The sequence below is a fragment of the Hyaena hyaena genome, unplaced genomic scaffold (assembly GCF_003009895.1).
Source record: "Hyaena hyaena isolate Hyena2069 unplaced genomic scaffold, ASM300989v1 scaffold_38, whole genome shotgun sequence".
NCBI classification, from domain to species: domain Eukaryota; kingdom Metazoa; phylum Chordata; class Mammalia; order Carnivora; family Hyaenidae; genus Hyaena; species Hyaena hyaena.
The window spans coordinates 3,129,999-3,138,461 of NW_024080670.1; positions in this window are offsets into that span (position 1 = coordinate 3,129,999).

Sequence of the window (8,463 nt, forward strand, 5' to 3'; positions counted from 1 at the left end):
CAGAGAGAGAGGGAGACACAGAATCCGAAGCAGGCTCCAGGCTCTGAGCTGGCTGTCAGCACAGAGCCTGACGCGGGGCTCGAACTCATAGACTGCGAGCGGAAGTTGGATGCTTAACCGACTGAGCCACCCAGGCATCTCTGTGGCCTCTCAATGTTGAAATGCCCACTGACACCGAGTCACCTGGCCCTGGTAATGGATCGAACTGCATCCTCCAAAAAGATCCTTTGGGGAATGCTCTTCAGCCTTCAAAAGGAAGGAAATTCTGACGCCTGCTGCAATATGGCTGAACCTGGTGCACGTTACGCTAAGTGAAATAAAATAAGCCCGTTGCGAAAGGATAAATGCGTATGATTTCTCTTGTCTGAGGAAACCTAGAGCGGTCAGATTGCCAGAGACGGACAGCAGGATGGTGGTGCCGGGGGTCTGGAAAAGAGAGAGAGAAATGTTGAATGGGGAGTTAGTGTTTTAACGGGTACAGATTCACTTTGCAAAGTGTGACAGTTCTGTGAGTGGATGTCGTGATGACTGCATACAAATGTGACCGTATTTAATGCCATAGAACTGTACACTTTAAAATGATTAGAATGGTAAATTTTATGTCTTGTGTATTTTCATCACAATGTTTTCATCCACGGGGTGCCTGGGTGGCTCGATCAGTTAGGCATCCAACCCTTGATTTTGGCTCAGGTCATGATCTCACAGTTATGAGCTCAAGGTTGTGAGCTCAAGGCCGGAGCTGGGCTCTGTGCTGACAGCACGGAGCCTGCTTGGGATTCTCCCTCTCTCTCTCTCTCTCTCTCTCTCTCTTTCTGCCCCTCCCCCGCCCTCTCTCTCTTTCTCTCTTTCAAATAAATAAACATTAAAAAATATCATCTAAGAAAAATTTAATAAAGCTTTTTAGAAAAGATATATTGAAGGGATGCCTGGGTGGCTCAGTTGAGGAGCATCTGACTCTTGATTTGGGCTCATGACCCATGGTTATGATCCCAGGGTTGTGGGATCAAGCCTGGCACACTGGGCTCTGTGCTGAGCATGGAGACTGCTTAAGATCTCACCCTCTCTCCCTCTGCCCCTCTCCTTCTCCCCTACTCGCCCTCTCTCTTTTTGGAAGGAAGGAAGGAAGGAAGGAAGGAAGGAAGGAAGGAAGGAAGGAAGGAAGGAAGGAAGAAGGGAGGAGGGAGGAGGGAGGGGAGGAGGGAGGGAAGAAAGAGAGAAGGAAGGAATATTGAAGTCCTATCCCCAGTACTTCAGAATGTGAACTGACTTGGACATTGGGCCTTTTCAGATGTGATTAGTGGAGATGAGGTTCTACGTGAGTAGGATGGGCCTTTGTCCAGTACGACCAATGTCCTTACGAGAAAAGGACAGAGACCCACGGGGAGGAGGCCAGATGGCTCCAGAGCGAACCGAGGATCGCCGGCCCCCAGCAGAAGCCCAGGAGAGGCGAGGAGGGGGCCCAGCCAGAGTCTCAGAAGAAGAGCGGCCCCTCTGGGGCCCTGATCTCTGACTGTACACTTTTGGACTGTGACAGAATACACTTCTACGGTAGCCGCCGCTAGCTTTGCGGAACTTTGTTCCCGTGGTCCTGAGAAGCCCACACGGCCCCTCCTTCCTCCCTCACTTCCTACTTGGCCTCGGCCGGTCTCACCCCTTTACATGCGCGTGTCCCACGCTCACACCGCCACCCAGCCCTCCCTGAGGAACGCAGACTCATCTCGCCAGTGGCCACCTGGTTGTCCAATATGCATTTCCAAGGTCACTAAGACCAAATTTCCCTTCTTCCCCCCCAGAATCTGCTGTCTCTCTTTAGTCAGTGGCTCCTTCTCCAGCAAGTGACCCTGGCCAAAGCCTCTGGAGTCATTCCCGACTCCACCTTTTCTTGAAAGCCCCCAGCCAGAGCTTCAGCTGGTGCTGGCAGCCCCACCTTCCAAGTCAATCCCAACCCCCTTCCGTTCTCATCTGCTGGAACACCACCAGCACGTGCCAGATGCCGGCTCGTGCAGGCATCCTAGGGGTAGGTCCTCGAGCTCAGCAGCCCAGCAGCCGGCGGTGGGGCGGGGGTGGGGGTGCTTTTAAAATGTAAATCAGACTATGTTCTGCTGAAAATCCTCCAGGACTTCCCACCTCTCTCCTGGCAAAAGTCAAAGTCCCCAAGTAGCTGACAGGGGGGCCCCCACAGACCTCTGCCCTCAGCCTGCTTGAAGTCATTGCCCACCCCCCACTCTGGCCACAGAGGCCACCTTGCTGTCCCCCAGGGCCCCTTAGGAGCCTTTGCATGTACTCTCCCCTCTGCTGGATGCTCTTCGTCCAGATAGATGCATGATTTGCCCTTCATCATCACCATCCTCCCTCGAAGGCTTTGCTGAAATGTCACCCTCCAGCCCTCCCTCCCCTTTGTTTTTCTCCATAGCGCCCACCTCTCACAAAGTGAGGTCCTTGCTTACGCCCACCTGCCCCCACTAGAATTTTAACCCCATGGTGTTAGGATCTTTGTTCCTTTTTTTCCACTCTGCTGAATCCTAATGCCTAGAACAGTGCCTGGCACAGAGTACTGTTTGGATGGATGGATGGATGGATGGATGGATGGATGGATGGATGGCAGATTTTCTGAATACCACCTACATTTTTTTCATTGTCAATTTCAACTCCAGAAGGGGGTTGGACGAGATGGAAGAGAAGAGGGCTCCTTTTCTCGCGTGGAAGGTGAGTTTAGATTTTTCCCCGGAGGATTTAGGGTCATCTCAGAGCCCCCCATACTGACTCTTGATCAGGGCTGTATGGGGCTCTGTTAAGTGTGGATTCTCCTCCATGCAGTTTATGATTCTTCTCCATCCTTGGTCCCACCTCGGAGCCCTACCCCTGCTGGGCTGAACACAGCATCCCCCCGCTAGACGAGCCTGTACATGCAAAAGTCAGCCACCCTCCCCACCCCCCATGCTCACTCCCTGGCCTAACGCTTGCCCTTCCCCAGTCCCTTTGCACACGCCTTTCTCAGTCTCAGCCTGGGGCCACTACTCCCCCCACCACGGACCTTGGGCACAGCTTCCTCAAGCCTCAGTATCTCCATCTGTACCATGGAGGAACCAAAGTTTCCTACCTGGTTCTCAGATGAAAACAAAATCTGACTGTCCCTGGGGCACCTGGGTGGCTCGGTCCATTAAGCGTCCGACTTCGGCTCAGGTCGTGATCTCACGGTTCATGGGTACAAGCCCCGTGTCGGGCTCTGTACTGACAGCTAGCTCAGAGCCTGGAGCCTGTTTCAGATTCTGTGTCTCCCTCTCTCTCTCTGACCCTCCCCTACTCATGCTGTCTCTCTCTCAGAAATAAATAAAACATTAAACATTTTTTTAAAAATCTGACTGTCCCTGCTCAGCACCGCACCTTAAATCCGGTGATCACTCATAGGAGCCACCTTGTTTTTTAAATTATTAGTATAATGGACAGATCTTTCCAAATGCATATCCTTCCTCACCCACCACTTATGAATGTCCCATTAAGATTTTAAATCCAAGTTTTATTAGTGTTAATGATGACCACGGGGCCGGGCTCCCCTTTACCAAACACTCTTGTGCCCGGCCCACTGCTCCTGACCCTTGGCGTCTCCCAGAGGCCCCCGGGGGCTCCGCCCCATCTGCCTTGCCTTCCTCTAGGGCGTGGAGCTTGGAATGCCCATCCTTCTTCTTTTCTCACCCCCAACATCCTGGATGCCCACCAGGACTGCAGGATTTCCAGGGAGCCTCCTCCCCTGGGCCCAGCCCTGCGGAGATGGCGGAAGATAGAAAGAAAAGAAAGCCTGTCCCTGAGATCCTGAAACTGACATGGGGGTGGAGCGGCGGGGCTGACCTGTACCCAGAGCCAGGGAGCAACTCCAGCCAATGGCAGGAACGGGACAGAATTCACACCGGAGATGGAGAGAGTTCTTGCTGATGGTTCTGTCTGTCCCCAGCCTGGGTGTGGGGCAAATCCAAGAACTCTATTGCCTTCCTCCTCCTCTCCCTCTGGCGTGGGAGACCTGCCCAGCCCTTCTGCCGGAAGGTTTCTGGTTATGAAAGTTTCCAGACTATGGGTGAAGCCCCAGAAAACCTGAACTAGAAAGAGTCCTGCAGACCTTCTCCCCACCCTCCCAACTTCACAGAGGGAAACCTGAGGCCTGGGGAGGGGCAGGGACTGGCCCAAGGTCGCAGAAGAAGTCAAGGTCGAGGCCCAAGAGGATGTTCACTGTCCACTGCAGCACCAAGATTGCGCATCAGCGGACTCTGGAGGGAATCTGATTTTTGATGGTGGCCAAGATACCGTGCTACATCCTTCCAATAGCATCTTGCCAAATGGTGTCCCTCTCATTGTCCCCAGTTGTCTGAAGAGGAAAGTCTGCAACGGAAGCCCAAGGCTGTGCAACGGTCAGGGGCAGACCCTGTTTTGAGCCCAACCACCTAGCACTGGCCACGCCGCACCCTCCCCCTAGGGGTATATCGGGTTGAAACGCAGAGTCACCACTTCGGGCCTCCATGCCTCAGTTTTCCCGTCTGCAAAGAGGGTGGCTGTCCACCCTCCTGGATACCCTCCTGGATGCGTGTGGCCTGGCCCCTGGGAGCCTTGAGAAACGTCGAGTGTCCAACAGGCAGGTGATCTTCAAAAACATCAGCAAACGTCCTTTATTGCCGTCAAACCACGCCCCATAAAAGTTAACATTTTAGCCACTTTTAAGCGTACAGTGCAGGGCATCAAGTACGTTCACACCATTGTACAGCTGACATCACCATCTGGGTCCAGAACTTCCTCATCTCCCCCAACGGAAGCGCTGTCCCTGGTGAGGCTGGCTCCCCCTGCCCCCTCCTTTACTTTTGAAAATGAACCCCCTCTGACACATCCTGCTGGATGGGACAGGGCGGGGAGGAGATGACAACAGGCTGGCAAGTCACAAGGAAGAGGAAACCGGAAGGGAAGCCAGAAGGGAGAGGAAAGACGAGGCTCTAGGCAGTGTATCCCGGAAGCTGCTTCCGAGGGGCCGGCCAACCCCGCCCCCAACAAAGCCTGGCCAGCCCCAGCCCCCTGCCCGAGGAGAGGCTGCCCCTCCACTGAACGCAGGAACAGACAGATGACCACCACCAGTCCATGCAGAAGCCAGGACCCCCTGCTGGCTCAGGGTGTCTCCAGAAGCAGCCCATGGTTAACCTCGAGAGCCTGAGGGTCTTCATCTATAGAATGAGGGTGTGAGTGATGACTGGTATCCCCCAAGGCTGTTGTGAGCATCGGTTCCCAGGGTGGTAGTACAGCATGAGCGGATGCCGGGTGTGGAGCGGACTCAGTGTTGGCCAGAAGCAGGGCGAAGGTCCATGTGCAAGTGAGGGAAAGGGCTTTTCTCTCCAACTTTCCCCTTTGCTTCCCAGAATAGCCCAGATGGTCTCCTCATCGACCCCCGGACCTCACGCTACTCAAGGGCTTGTGGTGGGGGTCAGAGGTGAGGATACAGGGGAGGCAGATGCAGGTCTCTGAAGCCAAGATGGTCAGGGATGAGCACATTCAAGTTCCAGGGAAGGACAGTAAAGGGACCCTGGGGAGCCTGGGTGGCTCCGTCCATAAGTGTCCAACTTCAGCTCAGGTCACCATCTCACCCCATGTGGGGCTCGGTGCTGACAGCTCAGAGCCTGGAGCCTGCTTTGGATTCTGTGTCTCCCTCTCTCTGCCGCTCCTTTGCTCATGCTCTCTCTCTCTCTCTCTCAAAAATGAATAAACATTTAAAAATATTTTTTTTAAAGAGACCCTGAACTGGACCTAAAGGTCAGGGAAGGCTTCCTAGAGGGGATGAATGCAGATGGGTGGATGGCCCAGAGAGCTGAAACCACACAGGCAAAGGTCAGGAGGTGTCAAATATCATGGGGTACAAAGAGAACCGGAAGTGATTCTGCGGGGTCAGGGATGAGGGTGCTAGGTGGGGGCAGGTTGAGAGCCTGTGTGCTCAAGTACAGAGTTCAGACTCTCACCTGCAGGTGACTAGGGCCATGGAAGTGGCAGCGTCTGTACTTTAAAGCGTTCGCCCTGGAGGCTGTGAACTCCAGGGGGTGAGAGAGATGAGCACAATAGACAGTGGAGTGAAGTGGCTGTTGTAGGATGAACGGGTGGCAAGATCCCCCACAATTCCTTGGGTCGCATTTCTCAAGTATCAAAACAACCACACTGTGAAGCTCTCGCTTCCTAAACAAGCCAGAGAAAGAGGATTTAAGCCTCGAGGACTGAGGTGAAGGAGGGGTGACAAGCCCAGGGCCGGGTTGCATAAGGAAGAACACTGTGGGCTCTTGGGGCAGAAATGATGCCTGCGTACCCCGTTTTTCCCTGGAGGAGGGACAGCAGGTGGGACTGGCTGGAGACCTCTCCCACCGCGCTTTCCACAGCAATTCTTTCTTATTTTTTCTTGCCTTCAAAATACAAAAAGGCAGCAGGTGGGGGGTGCTCCACGCTTGCGGGAGAAGCAGGGGGCTCATCCCTGCCCGGCCGCCCGGCCTCTCCGCCGGCTTCGTTCCCCGCCTCCCCCCGGCCCTTTGTCTGGCTCCCGCGCTGCCGCGCACATGGTCCCCTGTCAAATTCCGGGCGGCTCCGGGGGACACGTGTCGGGAAGTCTGCAGCTCCTCCGGCCCCGCGTAACCATGGAAACGGCGGCCAATGGGAAGCCCGCGCTGCCCGCGGGGGCGGAGCCGAGCGCGGTCCGAGCGGGCGGGGCGGGGCGAGGGGCGGGGCTGAGGGGGCCGGGAAATGGGGGCGGGGCCCGGGTCACCCCCGCCCGGAACCCTGGAGGTCTTACGTGCGCAGGGCGCCCACCCGGGGTTATCTGTGGGGTTATCTGTGGGGTTATCTGTGCCGCGCAGTTTTGGGAACGTCTCTCCAGCGTCTCCTTGGCACCCCTGCGATTTTTCTTTGCCTTGAAGTATAAGTTTAAGAGTCTATACTTCAGTAGATCCGGGTTCAGATCCTACCAGCAACACTTAACTAGCTAGCTGTGTGCCTTGCGCAAGCGACCGAACCTTTCTGTGCCCGTTTTTTCATCTGGTCAGTTGAGTGACTGTAAACCTGTACAGAGATAACGAGCAATTCGCCCAGCCCGGCACCGGTGTGTGCTCGATACACAGCAGTGACCCTTGTGAGTGAGGTCCTTCTCCGGAACCTCGGGAAAGGAAGACTCCGTCTGGGTGTGAAAATCCATCCTCTCATTTTGGGGCTCCTGGGGTGCTGACTTCTGACTCGTTTGCCCAAGGCTGGTTCCAACAATGGCTCCAACGTGCGTATCAACAAATGGAAAGATGAGCCTGGGGTCTGTCAGGGTCCCCTTGGCAGTAGCCAGCCTGCTGAGTCCCTGGAGGCTGGCGCAGAGCTGAGCACCTCCAGATTGGGGGGGGGGGGCGGGGATGTGTGCAGAAAGAAAGGAAGGTTCATTGCCAAGGGCTAGGGGCCAGGAAACGATTTTGGCACTGCTGCCGACCAACCAGGTGACCCACACAAGTGTTTTTACCTCTCTGGGCAAAAGCAGCTTGTAAAACAGTGAGGGTGATACCTGCCGACCTCCCATTCAGTGTGGTGGAGAATCTGAAATGAGGAAATGGATTCTCAAAAAAAAAAAAAAAAAAAAAATCCTCTGTTTGTTTCCAAGTGAGCCTGGAAGAGTCCGGCAGAAGAAGGGATGGCCAGCGGCACTGGGAGAGACCCAGCCCCTCTCTCCTGGCTTTCCCAGGCTCAGCCCGGGGCGTAGGACAAACACCTTTAGCCAGGAGCTTCGATTAGCAGGAATCTTTCTTTTGCTTTTATGAAGTAGGAAATGCATACATGCATTCATTCGTTCTTTCATTCAACGAAGCTTTCAGTAGGCGTGCTGTGTGCCGGGTGCTGTGCTGGGTCCTGGGGCCAAAAGCCGTGAACAAAACACAGTCCCTGCCCTGAAAGAGGTCCCTGTCTGGCCGGGGAGACAGACATTAAAGAAATAAACATGCAAATAAACACGTGGCCACAAATATCCATAAATGCCCTGGGGGAAAAAAAACCAAGAGCCTTGAGCATGAAGGCAATAAAAACGAGTCTGGGGGAGACAGCAGGCAAGGCAGGCCTCCCTGAGAAAGTGACATTTCAGAGGCGCCTGAGGACTGAGCAAGAGTCAGCCTGGTGAGGAGGGAGGAAAGGTATTTCAGGCAAAGGGAACAGTGTGTGGTGTCTTGAGGCCAGTGGGAGCTGAGGCATTCACTGAAGAAGGTCTCTGTGGCCCAGAAGTCAGACACTGGCGGGAGGGGTGTGCGGGAGGCGGGGAAAGGGGGAGGGGGAGGTGTCAGCAGGTGCTGGCTTAGTCAGCAGGGTCCCCCTACGGATGGCGGATGGCGACGCAACATAAATTCATGGGGATTTACATTAAAACATACCTTGTTTTTCAAAGTCACCCCCTGGATTCAGCTGGTGTTCAACCTGGTCTCACCTGCCTTCTGC